Here is a 15,000-nt window from a genome sequence, read left to right on the forward strand (position 1 = left end):
TCATAACGGATCCGGCGCCTTTCGGGAAGACTTTCGCCCGCGTCTTAGGACCGACTGACCCGTGCTCGACCGCCGTTGGCACGGAACCCTTCTCCACTTCGGTCTTCGAAGGTCTCGTTCGAATATTTGCTACTACCACCGAGATCTGCACCCGCGGTCGGCTCCACCCGGGCTCGCGCCCTAGGCTTCCGTGCTCGCCGCGGCGCCCTCCTACTCGTCGCGGCATCGTTTCGGCGCGAAAGTTCATCGCTCCTCGCCGCGACGGTCCGGCATCGGTCCGTCGCTCCAGCGCCATCCATTTTCGGGGCCGGTCGATTCGGCAGGTGAGTTGTTACACACTCCTTAGCGGATTCCGACTTCCGTGGCCACCGTCCTGCTGTCTATATCGACCGACACCCTTTCGGGGATCTCATGGGCGTCGCGTTAGGCACCTTAGCCGGACGTTTGGTTCATCCCACAGCGCCAGTTCTGCTTACCAAAAGTGGCCCACTTGGCACTCGCATTCGAGGTGACCAACCGCCCAGCGAAGCGTGCTGGCGGCGGCGGCCGGATGGGTCGGCTCCGTCGTTCGGGAGAGTCGGCCCGTTCCACCCGTTCCGAGTTCGAGAGTAGGTCGAGGCCGTGAACGGCCCCGGGGCCTCCAATCGTTCGCTTTACCGGATGGAATTGCGACGATCGAGCGCCAGCTATCCTGAGGGAAACTTCGGAGGGAACCAGCTACTAGACGGCTCGATTGGTCTTTCGCCCCTACACCCGGTTCCGACGATCGATTTGCACGTCAGAGGCGCTTCGGACTTCCACCAGAGTTTCCTCTGGCTTCATCCCGACCGGGCGTGGATCGCCATCTTTCGGGTCCCTGGTCGCTCGCTACGCCAGAGTCGGCCGAGTCGTACTCGGAAAAAGGGGAAACCGACCCGGGGGTGATGCGCCCGCGCGCAGCGCCTAAACTCGACGACAAAATAGGACTAGTTCAAGCCGCGGGATCTCACCGATGGGCGGAAGGAGGATATGGAAGCTGGCGCCCGGCAATTCCCCTTTTTGGATGATGCGCCGGTCCCCTCTCGGGGAGGAGGGAAAAACAACCGCACGTCAGCCACGAGCCTTCCCTCTCCTATCTCTCTCGGGAAGAGAGAAAAAAGGAAAAGTTGCGGGCACCGCAGCAGCGACGGCGGAAGGCCGAAAACGCCGCGCCGGCGGGATCGGGCACGGCTCGGAGGCGGGTGAGGCGAGGAGAAGACGACGGCACGAGACCGACGACACCCCCCGACGACCCCCGGACGACTTTGCCACGACACCTCTCCCGATCGACGCCCTCCTACACGCTCTCTCGCTTTCGCTTCGCCTTCGGGGTTAGTCAGAGGTGGCCCCTACGACTCGCGAACGGCCAGGACTCCTCGGTCCGTGTTTCAAGACGGGTCGGGTGGGTTGCCGATGCACGTCGCTGACCCGGGGTGGCGGGCGGCTCGAGTAAAAAAGCGTCGCCGAGCGACCTCTCCGGAAACGGAAACGGGCGCGGGCGGGGTTGCCCCCGACAAGAACCCGAAACGTCGGCGAGGTGCGTGACGGCGAGGCCGCGCCAGTCCTATCCCGCCTCTCATCGCGCACGCGCCCGAGACGGTGGGGCGCCTAGGGAGCGACACACACAAAGTGCGCGTCGCCCGCACGCGACTTCCGGCGGGATCAAAACGGACCGGCTCGCCACGTGTAACGGATCGTGTCAGATTTCCTCCGTTCCCGGCAGAAAGGGGCAGTTACGTTCGCGGGCCCGACGGCCGGTGGCCCCCGACTTCACAAGGTGGGAAGACGGGGGTTTTCAGGGTGATGAAACGCCTGCCGCCTACGGAAAAAAACCCGCGTGTTCGACCTGCACGCCGGGAACGGGTCGCGACGACGGACCGGAGGGGAAGTGCGTCCGGTGCCGGCCGCGCGGAGGTCGCGCCGAAGCGCCCGCGCCATGATTACGCCGAGCGATGATGAAGGGGACGGGTGCAGCGGAGTCGCGCGCGGAGGGAGCAGGAGGAAAGAAGAAGCGGCGGCGACGGATGCGGCGGGTTAGGGCCCGGCGGCAGCAGCGATCGAGAGGACGAGTCCCCTCCGTCGCAGCCAACCGACGCAGCCACCTACCGACGCCGCGGTCGTCACCACGTTTCCCTTCCCGCTATCCACGCGGCCCGTCTCCTTCGTCGGCGACGCGGGCACAAAAGCTGGAACCGCGGGGAACGAGTCCCCCGCGGACACGACGAACGACGACCTGTGCCGCGACGGCCTCTCTTTCAAGAACACACATCGAGTTTGGGCTCGAGCCTAGGCAGCACCGGACTGAGTCCCCCCGCGATCGCGGTGAGCGGTCCCACCCGTTTACCCCTGGGCGGTTTCACGTTCTCTTGAACTCTCTCTCCAAAGTTCTTTTCAACTTTCCCTCACGGTACTTGTCGACTATCGGACTCGTCCCGGTATTTAGCCTTGGATGGAGCTTACCACCCGATTTGGGCTGCGTTCCCAAGCAACCCGACTCTCGGATCGAAGGCCGTCGCTCGCCGTCCGCACCGAATGGGCCTGGCACCCGCCGCGGGCGGCCCCGATCGAGGGAACTCCGAACTATGCGAGACGAAAACGAACGGCTGCCTTCGACCCATGCGCCACACGTCCCGAAGCCTTTTACTTGCGACGGGATTCGGCGTTGGGCTTCTCCCGGTTCACTCGCCGTTACTAAGGGAATCCCGGTTGGTTTCTTTTCCTCCGCTTAGCGATATGCTTAAGTTCAGCGGGTCGTCTCGTCCGAGCCGAGGGCGGCGGTTTTTAGTAGAGTGTGGTGTTTGGAGGAGAGGAATCTCGATCGGTACCCTCCGTGTGACGACGGCTGGCCGATATAGCGCCCGTCCGACCGAAAATGAAGAAGCCAACAATTAAAAAAAAGCGTGGGTCCTCCCCATCCGACGTTGCGTTGCCTACGACGCGGCCACCTTTTTACGGTGCGACGGCCGTGCTCGTCGCGCTGCTCGAGGCGTCGCTGAGAGACACCTTCATGAGGCAGAGAGCGAGACGAGCAGGCGGCGCTTACGTCGGCAGTCGGTTAGGTCGGTGCTTTTTTTTTGTTTTGTTCTCCCTTCGGCTGCTTTCGGACAGACTCCTCCTGCTCCTCCTCCACAGTGTTTCTTCACGCGGTCGAAAAGGGAAAAGACTCCGCGGTCTGCCAGCGGGAGACGAAGGAGGAGGCCGGAGAGGGTTTAAAAAAAAAAAAAGACATTGAAAGGAGTCAATTCTTTTTTTATTTTTCTTCCCCCTCGTCACTCGCTCCTGCGACGTCCCGGTTACCACCGTGCCGAGGACCGGGCGGGCACGGGGACGGCAAGATGTCGTTTCGTTAACGGAGAAAGACATGTAACGTTCCGCCTCTCGACCGGACGTGGCCCCGAGACAAGGGATCTCGGGGCCGCAATGTGCGTTCGAGGTGTCGATGTTCACTGAGTCCTGCAATTCGCATCAGTTCTCGCGGCTGGCCGCGCTCTTCATCGACGGACGAGCCGAGTGATCCCCCGTCCAGGGTTCAGCACTTGGTTTTTTTATATTAGTTTTTGTTTATATAGATTTAGTAGTGTGCGAGGAGGTCTGTGCGAGGAGGCGTGACGGCATTGCAATGTCGCGAGTAGTTTGTTTTTAGCTAGCGGCGGTGGCACAGCGGCTGCAAAAAAACAAAAAAACGATAAAGCGGCGACAAGGCAAAGAAGAAGCGGCCATCACTTGCGGTGGGCGAAAAAACAAACAGGTGGTAAGACGCGGAAGCAAGCAAGAAGAGCTGGGGCTTTAAAAACCTCCGCGTCACCACAAATCTATCTCTCGCTCCGCCTTTTATAGGTTTGTTTGCGCGCATTCGAGGCGTTGACACCGACAGACAGAGGAGGTAGGCCGGAAAACAACAAACCAGTCTCGAACGGGAAAACGGTAATGATCCTTCCGCAGGTTCACCTACGGAAACCTTGTTACGACTTTTACTTCCTCTAAACGATCGGGTTCGGTCGTCTTCTCCAGGCATCGAACGCCGAGGCGTAGATGCACGAGTGTCGTGACGGACACGTCGCGCACTGCCCGGCGGCGTCGTCGGCCAGATCCGAGGACCTCACCGGACCGTTCGATCGGTAGTAGCGACGGGCGGTGTGTACAAAGGGCAGGGACGTGATCGACGCGGGCTGTTGACCCGCGCCTACCGGGAATTCCTCGTTCACGGGGTTGGTTACAGGCCCCGATCCCTATCACGGGAGGTGGTTCAGAGGTTTCCCAACCCTCTCGGGCCGGGGCGAAGTCCCCGCTGATACCTCCAGTGTAGCGCGCGTGCGGCCCCGGACATCTAAGGGCATCACAGACCTGTTATCGCTCCGCCTCGTGTGGCTTTCTGCCACCCGTCCCTCTAAGAAGTGCGTGAGAAAACCGACCCGGACCCGAGCGCCACGGAGGACGCCGAGCCCGCCGTAAAAATCACTGACATCGGCGCACTAGTTAGCAGGCCGGAGTCTCGTTCGTTATCGGAATCAACCAGACGGATCGCTCCACCAACTAAGAACGGCCATGCACCACCACCCACCGAATCGAGAAAGAGCTATCGATCTGTCAATCCTACCGGTGTCCGGACCGGGTGAGTTTTCCCGTGTTGAGTCAAATTAAGCCGCAGGCTCCACTCCTGGTGGTGCCCTTCCGTCAATTCCTTTAAGTTTCAGCTTTGCAACCATACTCCCCCCGGAACCGAACTCTGGTTTCCCGCAGGCTACCCGCCGGGTCATGGAAGCGAACGCCGGCGGATCGCCGGTCGGCATCGTTTACGGTCGGAACTACGACGGTATCTGATCGTCTTCGAACCTCCGACTTTCGCTCTTGATCGAGGAAAACGTGCTTGCCACACGCCATCGCTGCAGTTCGTCTTGCGACGATCCAAGAATTTCACCTCTAACGTCGCAATACGAGTGGCCCCGACCGCTCCCTTCGATCATTGCCTCGCCGTAGACGGAGACCGACAGACGTAGACGAGGCCCTCTTCCATCATTCCATGCTTATCGTATGCAAGCTTGAACAGCCCGCTCTGAGCACTCTAATTTTTTCAAAGTGAACGTACCGGCCGCCGCGGACACTCGGTTAAGAGCACCCTTGGAGGAGAAACCGCCGACCGCAACACGCGCGCAGACAAGACACGAAGCAGGGACTCGGAGCGGACCGGGGGGTTCAAAAAAAAAGAGGAACGCGCGGAAAGGGAGAGGGAGAGAAGCGCGGGGGTCAGAGTGCGGGGATGCGAATGAACACACCCAAACACACACACGTAGCACCCCCCCGTTAGACTACTCCCGGAACCGAACCGACGACCACTTGTTTTTTTTTTTCCCGGATCCCGATCACGACCTCCTCGTCCACCTCGCCGGCAGGACCGCGTGGCGGGTATGCTAGCGGTTGACACCGGCGGAAAGGGCCGGGAATGCGAACGGACGACCAAAGTCAACGACGGACGATGGCGCCGCCGCCCCGGGGCCGCTTGCGCGACCACGAACCCGAGTTCGGACTACGAGCTTTTTAACCGCAACAACTTTAATATACGCTACCGGAGCTGGAATTACCGCGGCTGCTGGCACCAGACTTGCCCTCCGGTTGGTCCTCGTTAACGGATTTGAAGTGTACTCATTCCGATCGCGGGGCCTCGACAGAGTCCCGCGTCGTTATTTTTCGTCACTACCTCCCCGTGCCGGGAGTGGGTAATTTGCGCGCCTGCTGCCTTCCTTGGATGTGGTAGCCGTTTCGCATGCTCCCTCTCCGGAATCGAACCCCGATTCCCCGTTACCCGTAGTAACCACGGTAGGCACTTAACCGACCGTCGACAGTTGATAGGGCGGACCCTCGAGAGACCCGTCGCCGGGCGTGAAAGCTCGTGCGATCGACCAGTGAGTTATCCAGAGTCACCAAAGCGGAGCGCGCCGCCCTATGAGCCCCGCCACCGAACGGACCCGCGAGCGGGAACGCCGACGACGGGAGGACGGAATGACGCGCATCGGTCTCAGTCTAATATGTAGCGCCGCGACCCGGAACGGCCGACGCGGGTGCCAGCGCGCGAGGCGTGGCGACGACGGCGCGCCGACCGATCGCGGCCTGTGTCACATGTATTAGCTCTAGAATTGCCACAGTTATCCATCGCCTCCGAGGAGGAATACGGTCCCGAGGATTAGGTCCGGTTCCTGAGCCATTCGCGGTTTCGCCCGTTCTAATGCGTGGCGTGAACTTACACTTGCATGGCTTAAGCTTTGAGACAAGCATATGACTACTGGCAGGATCAACCAGGTATCGTTGGAATTTGGGACTTTGTTTCGACAGAACGACAGACCGACCGACCGACCGACCGACATAAGACAGACAACTACAACGACGGGCACGTGTTTATTTGTTTTTCGAGGAGGTTCGCCGTCAGTAGAAGCGCGCTGCCCGCGCTGATGGCCTCTTTTTTGTTTCTCCCCTGACTTGGACCGAGACTCAAAGAACGAAAGCGACCAACGTCGACAACAACAACGACAACGGCACCCTTGACAGCGATACATACGACAAACGACAAGCAGCACGACGGCAGTGCACACGGACATCGAGGGTCAAGGTGCAGACTGAACTCGCCGAGGTCGTCGTCATCGTGGTCGCCATCGATTCCGTCTCGTCGTCGTCGTCGTCAACGTCCACGTCACAGCCGGCCGAGAAGAGAGAACAGACGACAGCGTCGACAACAACAACATCGACAACGGCACCCTTGACAGCGATACATACGACAAACGACAAACAGCACGACGGCAGTGCACACGGACATCGGAGGTCAAGGTGCAGACTGGAATCGTCGAGGTCGTCGTCATCGTGGTCGCCATCGATGCCGTCTCGTCGTCGTCGTCGTCGTCTTCGTCGTCGTCGTCGTCATCAACGTACCAACCGACCGAGACGAGAGAGCAAGCAACAACGTCGACAACAACAATGACAACGGCACCCTTGACAGCGATACATACGACAAACGACAAACAGCACGACGGCAGTGCACACGGACATCGGAGGTCAAGGTGCAGACTGAACTCGTCGAGGTCGTCGTCATCGTGGTCGCCATCGATGCCGTCTCGTCGTCGTCGTCGTCTCCGTCGTCGTCGTCGTCGTCGCCAACGTCAACGTCAACATCACAGCCGTCATCGGGGAGGAGCTGGACCAGGGCAGCGGCGGCGTAAATTTTCCCGTCACCTTCGTCGTCGCCTTCGTCGACCGACCGACCGACCGGCGTCGTGTTCGTGCTCGGAAAACCGAGGAGAGACAACGTGCACATGGCGCGTTCTCGCAAGCGGCTCCTCGGTCCGATTTTTTTGGGCGGCTTTTTCGAGCTTTTTTTTTTTTTTCTCACCCTTTCGTCCGTGCGACGGCGAACGTCAGGGGAAAAAAAAAAAAAAAAAAAAAAAAAAACGACAACAACGCGGCGGACCGGGCGAACAACATCGTCGACACACACGACATTGACGACCGGTCCCCCTTTTCACAATCGCATCGAGATAAAAACGAACGAGTCCGATTCGAGCACCGAGTCGCGAGCGGGAGGACTGTCGGTGCAAGTATCGATCACTGACGTGAGCGCTTCGCCGGACAGAGGATGGCTCATCCGGCAGCCGTGCAAATCGACGGTATGGGAAGAACGAACAAGAAGAGCAACGACTTGATCGGCGGCTTGGGAACTGCGGACGGTGAAAACGGGTTAATCGACTGCGACCACGACTGCTCGATCGATCTTCTTTGGCGCTAACAAAGGTGGAGGTGGCGCAAGAAGGGACTAGCGCTATCACCGTCCACGTATCAGAAGATGCGGCGGCAGACGTCGACGCTTATGCGTTGTCGGACGAGAAGTCGCTGCAGCACGTGTACCGCGAGCGGGACGTCCAAGGTTTTGCCAGACGGAAAGAAATCGGGTGTCAGCGAACGTTCACACGGCTGTGAGATCGGACGCTGACAGGAGTAGGAGGCGGCAGGCAGGCGGCGGTTACGGCGGCGGCGCCTGCTGCTGCTCATCCTCCTGTTTGCTGCGGCGACTTCCAGGACGGGAGAGCATCGAACAACGTACGTATGGTTACAAGGGGATCAGGATCTACATAGTGCATCCCCCGCGGCTATTTTTGTTTGTTTGTTCGCTCGTTCGTTAATTCGTTCGTTCGTTCGTTCGTTCGTTCGTTACAATGTACGTTTTTCCGTTCGACGGCGGCAGAGAGCGGCGGCGTTTCTCCCTAATCCGGAGGATTTATCGGTCGCACAGCGATGGGTCGTTCGGCCGATCATCGAAAGATTCGCAGGTAGTGGTTGAATGGCAGAACGGCAGCAACAACAGCGGCGGCTGAGAGCGGCGAACGCTGAGGCGGAAGCAGAAGCTGCAGCAAACGTATCGGCTAAACATGGTGGACATAGATATGGCTGACGACGCGGGTACCACGACGACTATGGAACCAGGAAAAGGAGCCGTTAGTTGTTCCAACATATCGTTCGACACGTCGAGCAGCCCTAGGTCCACGGAGAAGCACACACACGTACCACGTATTATAACCTAACGACGATGAGCGGGCGCACGGTTGGCAGGAACGAAGGCGGCGGATCAAAACAAGTTGGAGCGCGGCGACAGCGATAACGGTGACAGCCCTAGGCGGCGGAGATGCCACTTTCTGACGCCTTTGCGACAAGCCCGTAGAGACGTTCCGGACCACCACGAGGCAAAGAGTCGCTGCTCCGACGAACCGACACACCAAAGTGTGCTTCCTACCGAACATGTTTTATAAAACTTTCAAACTGGAAAACCCCAGAAATGGTGTTGGTATTTGTCCAGACCCACCTCCGACACCTGAAAATGGTGGTCAAAAAAAACGTCGATTATACGAAGCGACATTTCTGGTCGGCGATTTTCCAGTTTTACGCCTACTGCCACATGGGGATGTCGGTAGGCGTCGCAAAGTGCCTTCTCGTAGGCTAGGCACACCAGGACTTTGTCATTTTTTTCCCCCTCGACATTCCTGGTCCGGTCTATTCCGATTTTACACCTACCGCCATGTGGGGGTGGCAGTAGGCGTCGAAAAGTGCCTTCTCGACCGCTAGCGACACCACTACTTGAGGCCTACTGGAGGGCCCGCACACCGACTAGGAAGCCGCGGAGTCGACCCCGGGGGCCTCCGCCTCTCGCCGCCGCTCACTTGGACGCCTTCCGCAACCTGTGGTCCCGCTCCGGGCCGCCGGGAGCCTCGCCGACCTGACCGGTGTCGGTAGGCGTCTGGAAGCGCCCGGCCGACCTGGACGAGGTCCCCCTGGCCCCCGGGGGACACCCCTTAGTTGGATGGGGGTGCTGTCCCGGGCACACATGCAACCCGCGGCCGCCTACCGACAGCCCCCGTCGCTCGATCGCTACTCCTTTCCAACATATGTCGGAGAAGCCGGGCGGTTGTGAAACCCCAGAAATGGTGTTGGTATTCGTCCAGACCCACCTCCGACACCTGAAAATGGTGGTCAAAAAAAACGTCGATTATACGAAGCGACATTTCTGGTCGGCGATTTTCCAGTTTTGCGCCTACCGCCATGTGGGGGTGGCAGTAGGCGTCGAAAAGTGCCTTCTCGACCGCTAGCGACACCACTACTTTATCGAGCTCTGGAGGCCCGCACACCGACCCGGGGGCCGCGGAGTCGACCCCGGGGGCCTCCTGGCGTCGCCGCCGCTCACTTGGACGCCTTCCGCAACCTGTGGTCCCGCTCCGGGCCGCCGGGAGCCTCGCCGACCTGACCGGTGTCGGTAGGCGTCTGGAAGCGCCCGGCCGACCTGGACGAGGTCCCCCTGGCCCCCGGGGGACACCCCTTAGTTGGATGGGGGTGCTGTCCCGGGCACACATGCAACCCGCGGCCGCCTACCGACAGCCCCCGTCGCTCGATCGCTACTCCTTTCCAACATATGTCGGAGAAGCCGGGCGGTTGTGAAACCCCAGAAATGGTGTTGGTATTCGTCCAGACCCACCTCCGACACCTGAAAATGGTGGTCAAAAAAAACGTCGATTATACGAAGCGACATTTCTGGTCGGCGATTTTCCAGTTTTGCGCCTACCGCCATGTGGGGGTGGCAGTAGGCGTCGAAAAGTGCCTTCTCGACCGCTAGCGACACCACTACTTTATCGAGCTCTGGAGGCCCGCACACCGACTAGGAAGCCGCGGAGTCGACCCCGGGGGCCTCCTGGCGTCGCCGCCGCTCACTTGGACGCCTTCCGCAACCTGTGGTCCCGCTCCGGGCCGCCGGGAGCCTCGCCGACCTGACCGGTGTCGGTAGGCGTCTGGAAGCGCCCGGCCGACCTGGACGAGGTCCCCCTGGCCCCCGGGGGACACCCCTTAGTTGGATGGGGGTGCTGTCCCGGGCACACATGCAACCCGCGGCCGCCTACCGACAGCCCCCGTCGCTCGATCGCTACTCCTTTCCAACATATGTCGGAGAAGCCGGGCGGTTGTGAAACCCCAGAAATGGTGTTGGTATTCGTCCAGACCCACCTCCGACACCTGAAAATGGTGGTCAAAAAAAACGTCGATTATACGAAGCGACATTTCTGGTCGGCGATTTTCCAGTTTTGCGCCTACCGCCATGTGGGGGTGGCAGTAGGCGTCGAAAAGTGCCTTCTCGACCGCTAGCGACACCACTACTTTATCGAGCTCTGGAGGCCCGCACACCGACTAGGAAGCCGCGGAGTCGACCCCGGGGGCCTCCTGGCGTCGCCGCCGCTCACTTGGACGCCTTCCGCAACCTGTGGTCCCGCTCCGGGCCGCCGGGAGCCTCGCCGACCTGACCGGTGTCGGTAGGCGTCTGGAAGCGCCCGGCCGACCTGGACGAGGTCCCCCTGGCCCCCGGGGGACACCCCTTAGTTGGATGGGGGTGCTGTCCCGGGCACACATGCAACCCGCGGCCGCCTACCGACAGCCCCCGTCGCTCGATCGCTACTCCTTTCCAACATATGTCGGAGAAGCCGGGCGGTTGTGAAACCCCAGAAATGGTGTTGGTATTCGTCCAGACCCACCTCCGACACCTGAAAATGGTGGTCAAAAAAAACGTCGATTATACGAAGCGACATTTCTGGTCGGCGATTTTCCAGTTTTGCGCCTACCGCCATGTGGGGGTGGCAGTAGGCGTCGAAAAGTGCCTTCTCGACCGCTAGCGACACCACTACTTTATCGAGCTCTGGAGGCCCGCACACCGACTAGGAAGCCGCGGAGTCGACCCCGGGGGCCTCCTGGCGTCGCCGCCGCTCACTTGGACGCCTTCCGCAACCTGTGGTCCCGCTCCGGGCCGCCGGGAGCCTCGCCGACCTGACCGGTGTCGGTAGGCGTCTGGAAGCGCCCGGCCGACCTGGACGAGGTCCCCCTGGCCCCCGGGGGACACCCCTTAGTTGGATGGGGGTGCTGTCCCGGGCACACATGCAACCCGCGGCCGCCTACCGACAGCCCCCGTCGCTCGATCGCTACTCCTTTCCAACATATGTCGGAGAAGCCGGGCGGTTGTGAAACCCCAGAAATGGTGTTGGTATTCGTCCAGACCCACCTCCGACACCTGAAAATGGTGGTCAAAAAAAACGTCGATTATACGAAGCGACATTTCTGGTCGGCGATTTTCCAGTTTTGCGCCTACCGCCATGTGGGGGTGGCAGTAGGCGTCGAAAAGTGCCTTCTCGACCGCTAGCGACACCACTACTTTATCGAGCTCTGGAGGCCCGCACACCGACTAGGAAGCCGCGGAGTCGACCCCGGGGGCCTCCTGGCGTCGCCGCCGCTCACTTGGACGCCTTCCGCAACCTGTGGTCCCGCTCCGGGCCGCCGGGAGCCTCGCCGACCTGACCGGTGTCGGTAGGCGTCTGGAAGCGCCCGGCCGACCTGGACGAGGTCCCCCTGGCCCCCGGGGGACACCCCTTAGTTGGATGGGGGTGCTGTCCCGGGCACACATGCAACCCGCGGCCGCCTACCGACAGCCCCCGTCGCTCGATCGCTACTCCTTTCCAACATATGTCGGAGAAGCCGGGCGGTTGTGAAACCCCAGAAATGGTGTTGGTATTCGTCCAGACCCACCTCCGACACCTGAAAATGGTGGTCAAAAAAAACGTCGATTATACGAAGCGACATTTCTGGTCGGCGATTTTCCAGTTTTGCGCCTACCGCCATGTGGGGGTGGCAGTAGGCGTCGAAAAGTGCCTTCTCGACCGCTAGCGACACCACTACTTTATCGAGCTCTGGAGGCCCGCACACCGACTAGGAAGCCGCGGAGTCGACCCCGGGGGCCTCCTGGCGTCGCCGCCGCTCACTTGGACGCCTTCCGCAACCTGTGGTCCCGCTCCGGGCCGCCGGGAGCCTCGCCGACCTGACCGGTGTCGGTAGGCGTCTGGAAGCGCCCGGCCGACCTGGACGAGGTCCCCCTGGCCCCCGGGGGACACCCCTTAGTTGGATGGGGGTGCTGTCCCGGGCACACATGCAACCCGCGGCCGCCTACCGACAGCCCCCGTCGCTCGATCGCTACTCCTTTCCAACATATGTCGGAGAAGCCGGGCGGTTGTGAAACCCCAGAAATGGTGTTGGTATTCGTCCAGACCCACCTCCGACACCTGAAAATGGTGGTCAAAAAAAACGTCGATTATACGAAGCGACATTTCTGGTCGGCGATTTTCCAGTTTTGCGCCTACCGCCATGTGGGGGTGGCAGTAGGCGTCGAAAAGTGCCTTCTCGACCGCTAGCGACACCACTACTTTATCGAGCTCTGGAGGCCCGCACACCGACCCGGGGGCCGCGGAGTCGACCCCGGGGGCCTCCTGGCGTCGCCGCCGCTCACTTGGACGCCTTCCGCAACCTGTGGTCCCGCTCCGGGCCGCCGGGAGCCTCGCCGACCTGACCGGTGTCGGTAGGCGTCTGGAAGCGCCCGGCCGACCTGGACGAGGTCCCCCTGGCCCCCGGGGGACACCCCTTAGTTGGATGGGGGTGCTGTCCCGGGCACACATGCAACCCGCGGCCGCCTACCGACAGCCCCCGTCGCTCGATCGCTACTCCTTTCCAACATATGTCGGAGAAGCCGGGCGGTTGTGAAACCCCAGAAATGGTGTTGGTATTCGTCCAGACCCACCTCCGACACCTGAAAATGGTGGTCAAAAAAAACGTCGATTATACGAAGCGACATTTCTGGTCGGCGATTTTCCAGTTTTGCGCCTACCGCCATGTGGGGGTGGCAGTAGGCGTCGAAAAGTGCCTTCTCGACCGCTAGCGACACCACTACTTTATCGAGCTCTGGAGGCCCGCACACCGACTAGGAAGCCGCGGAGTCGACCCCGGGGGCCTCCTGGCGTCGCCGCCGCTCACTTGGACGCCTTCCGCAACCTGTGGTCCCGCTCCGGGCCGCCGGGAGCCTCGCCGACCTGACCGGTGTCGGTAGGCGTCTGGAAGCGCCCGGCCGACCTGGACGAGGTCCCCCTGGCCCCCGGGGGACACCCCTTAGTTGGATGGGGGTGCTGTCCCGGGCACACATGCAACCCGCGGCCGCCTACCGACAGCCCCCGTCGCTCGATCGCTACTCCTTTCCAACATATGTCGGAGAAGCCGGGCGGTTGTGAAACCCCAGAAATGGTGTTGGTATTCGTCCAGACCCACCTCCGACACCTGAAAATGGTGGTCAAAAAAAACGTCGATTATACGAAGCGACATTTCTGGTCGGCGATTTTCCAGTTTTGCGCCTACCGCCATGTGGGGGTGGCAGTAGGCGTCGAAAAGTGCCTTCTCGACCGCTAGCGACACCACTACTTTATCGAGCTCTGGAGGCCCGCACACCGACTAGGAAGCCGCGGAGTCGACCCCGGGGGCCTCCTGGCGTCGCCGCCGCTCACTTGGACGCCTTCCGCAACCTGTGGTCCCGCTCCGGGCCGCCGGGAGCCTCGCCGACCTGACCGGTGTCGGTAGGCGTCTGGAAGCGCCCGGCCGACCTGGACGAGGTCCCCCTGGCCCCCGGGGGACACCCCTTAGTTGGATGGGGGTGCTGTCCCGGGCACACATGCAACCCGCGGCCGCCTACCGACAGCCCCCGTCGCTCGATCGCTACTCCTTTCCAACATATGTCGGAGAAGCCGGGCGGTTGTGAAACCCCAGAAATGGTGTTGGTATTCGTCCAGACCCACCTCCGACACCTGAAAATGGTGGTCAAAAAAAACGTCGATTATACGAAGCGACATTTCTGGTCGGCGATTTTCCAGTTTTGCGCCTACCGCCATGTGGGGGTGGCAGTAGGCGTCGAAAAGTGCCTTCTCGACCGCTAGCGACACCACTACTTTATCGAGCTCTGGAGGCCCGCACACCGACTAGGAAGCCGCGGAGTCGACCCCGGGGGCCTCCTGGCGTCGCCGCCGCTCACTTGGACGCCTTCCGCAACCTGTGGTCCCGCTCCGGGCCGCCGGGAGCCTCGCCGACCTGACCGGTGTCGGTAGGCGTCTGGAAGCGCCCGGCCGACCTGGACGAGGTCCCCCTGGCCCCCGGGGGACACCCCTTAGTTGGATGGGGGTGCTGTCCCGGGCACACATGCAACCCGCGGCCGCCTACCGACAGCCCCCGTCGCTCGATCGCTACTCCTTTCCAACATATGTCGGAGAAGCCGGGCGGTTGTGAAACCCCAGAAATGGTGTTGGTATTCGTCCAGACCCACCTCCGACACCTGAAAATGGTGGTCAAAAAAAACGTCGATTATACGAAGCGACATTTCTGGTCGGCGATTTTCCAGTTTTGCGCCTACCGCCATGTGGGGGTGGCAGTAGGCGTCGAAAAGTGCCTTCTCGACCGCTAGCGACACCACTACTTTATCGAGCTCTGGAGGCCCGCACACCGACTAGGAAGCCGCGGAGTCGACCCCGGGGGCCTCCTGGCGTCGCCGCCGCTCACTTGGACGCCTTCCGCAACCTGTGGTCCCGCTCCGGGCCGCCGGGAGCCTCGCCGACC

At 61.1% G+C, this 15,000-nt stretch overlaps 2 non-coding genes and 1 pseudogene across 2 annotated transcripts in view; all 3 read right to left on the reverse strand.

The window, feature by feature from the left end:
- The window catches only part of LOC145273169 (large subunit ribosomal RNA), a 5,725-nt gene extending 2,933 nt beyond the window's left edge, over positions 1 to 2,792 (reverse strand). Inside the window, exon 1 of the ribosomal RNA XR_013866200.1 lies at positions 1 to 2,792. This exon is cut by the window's left edge and continues 2,933 nt beyond it. This is a non-coding gene — a ribosomal RNA (large subunit ribosomal RNA).
- A 598-nt stretch (positions 2,793 to 3,390) lies between these two features.
- Positions 3,391 to 3,548, reverse strand: LOC145273335 (5.8S ribosomal RNA). Its single transcript, XR_013866330.1, has one exon. It is a non-coding gene; the product is annotated as a 5.8S ribosomal RNA (ribosomal RNA).
- Positions 3,549 to 3,943: 395 nt separating this feature from the next.
- On the reverse strand, positions 3,944 to 6,315 carry LOC145273409 (small subunit ribosomal RNA; annotated as a pseudogene).
- Between the last annotated feature and the right edge of the window lie 8,685 nt (positions 6,316 to 15,000).

The sequence above is a fragment of the Euprymna scolopes genome, unplaced genomic scaffold (genome assembly GCF_053919585.1).
Source record: "Euprymna scolopes isolate OS-2025 unplaced genomic scaffold, ASM5391958v1 sca1, whole genome shotgun sequence".
Lineage (NCBI taxonomy): Eukaryota > Metazoa > Mollusca > Cephalopoda > Sepiida > Sepiolidae > Euprymna > Euprymna scolopes.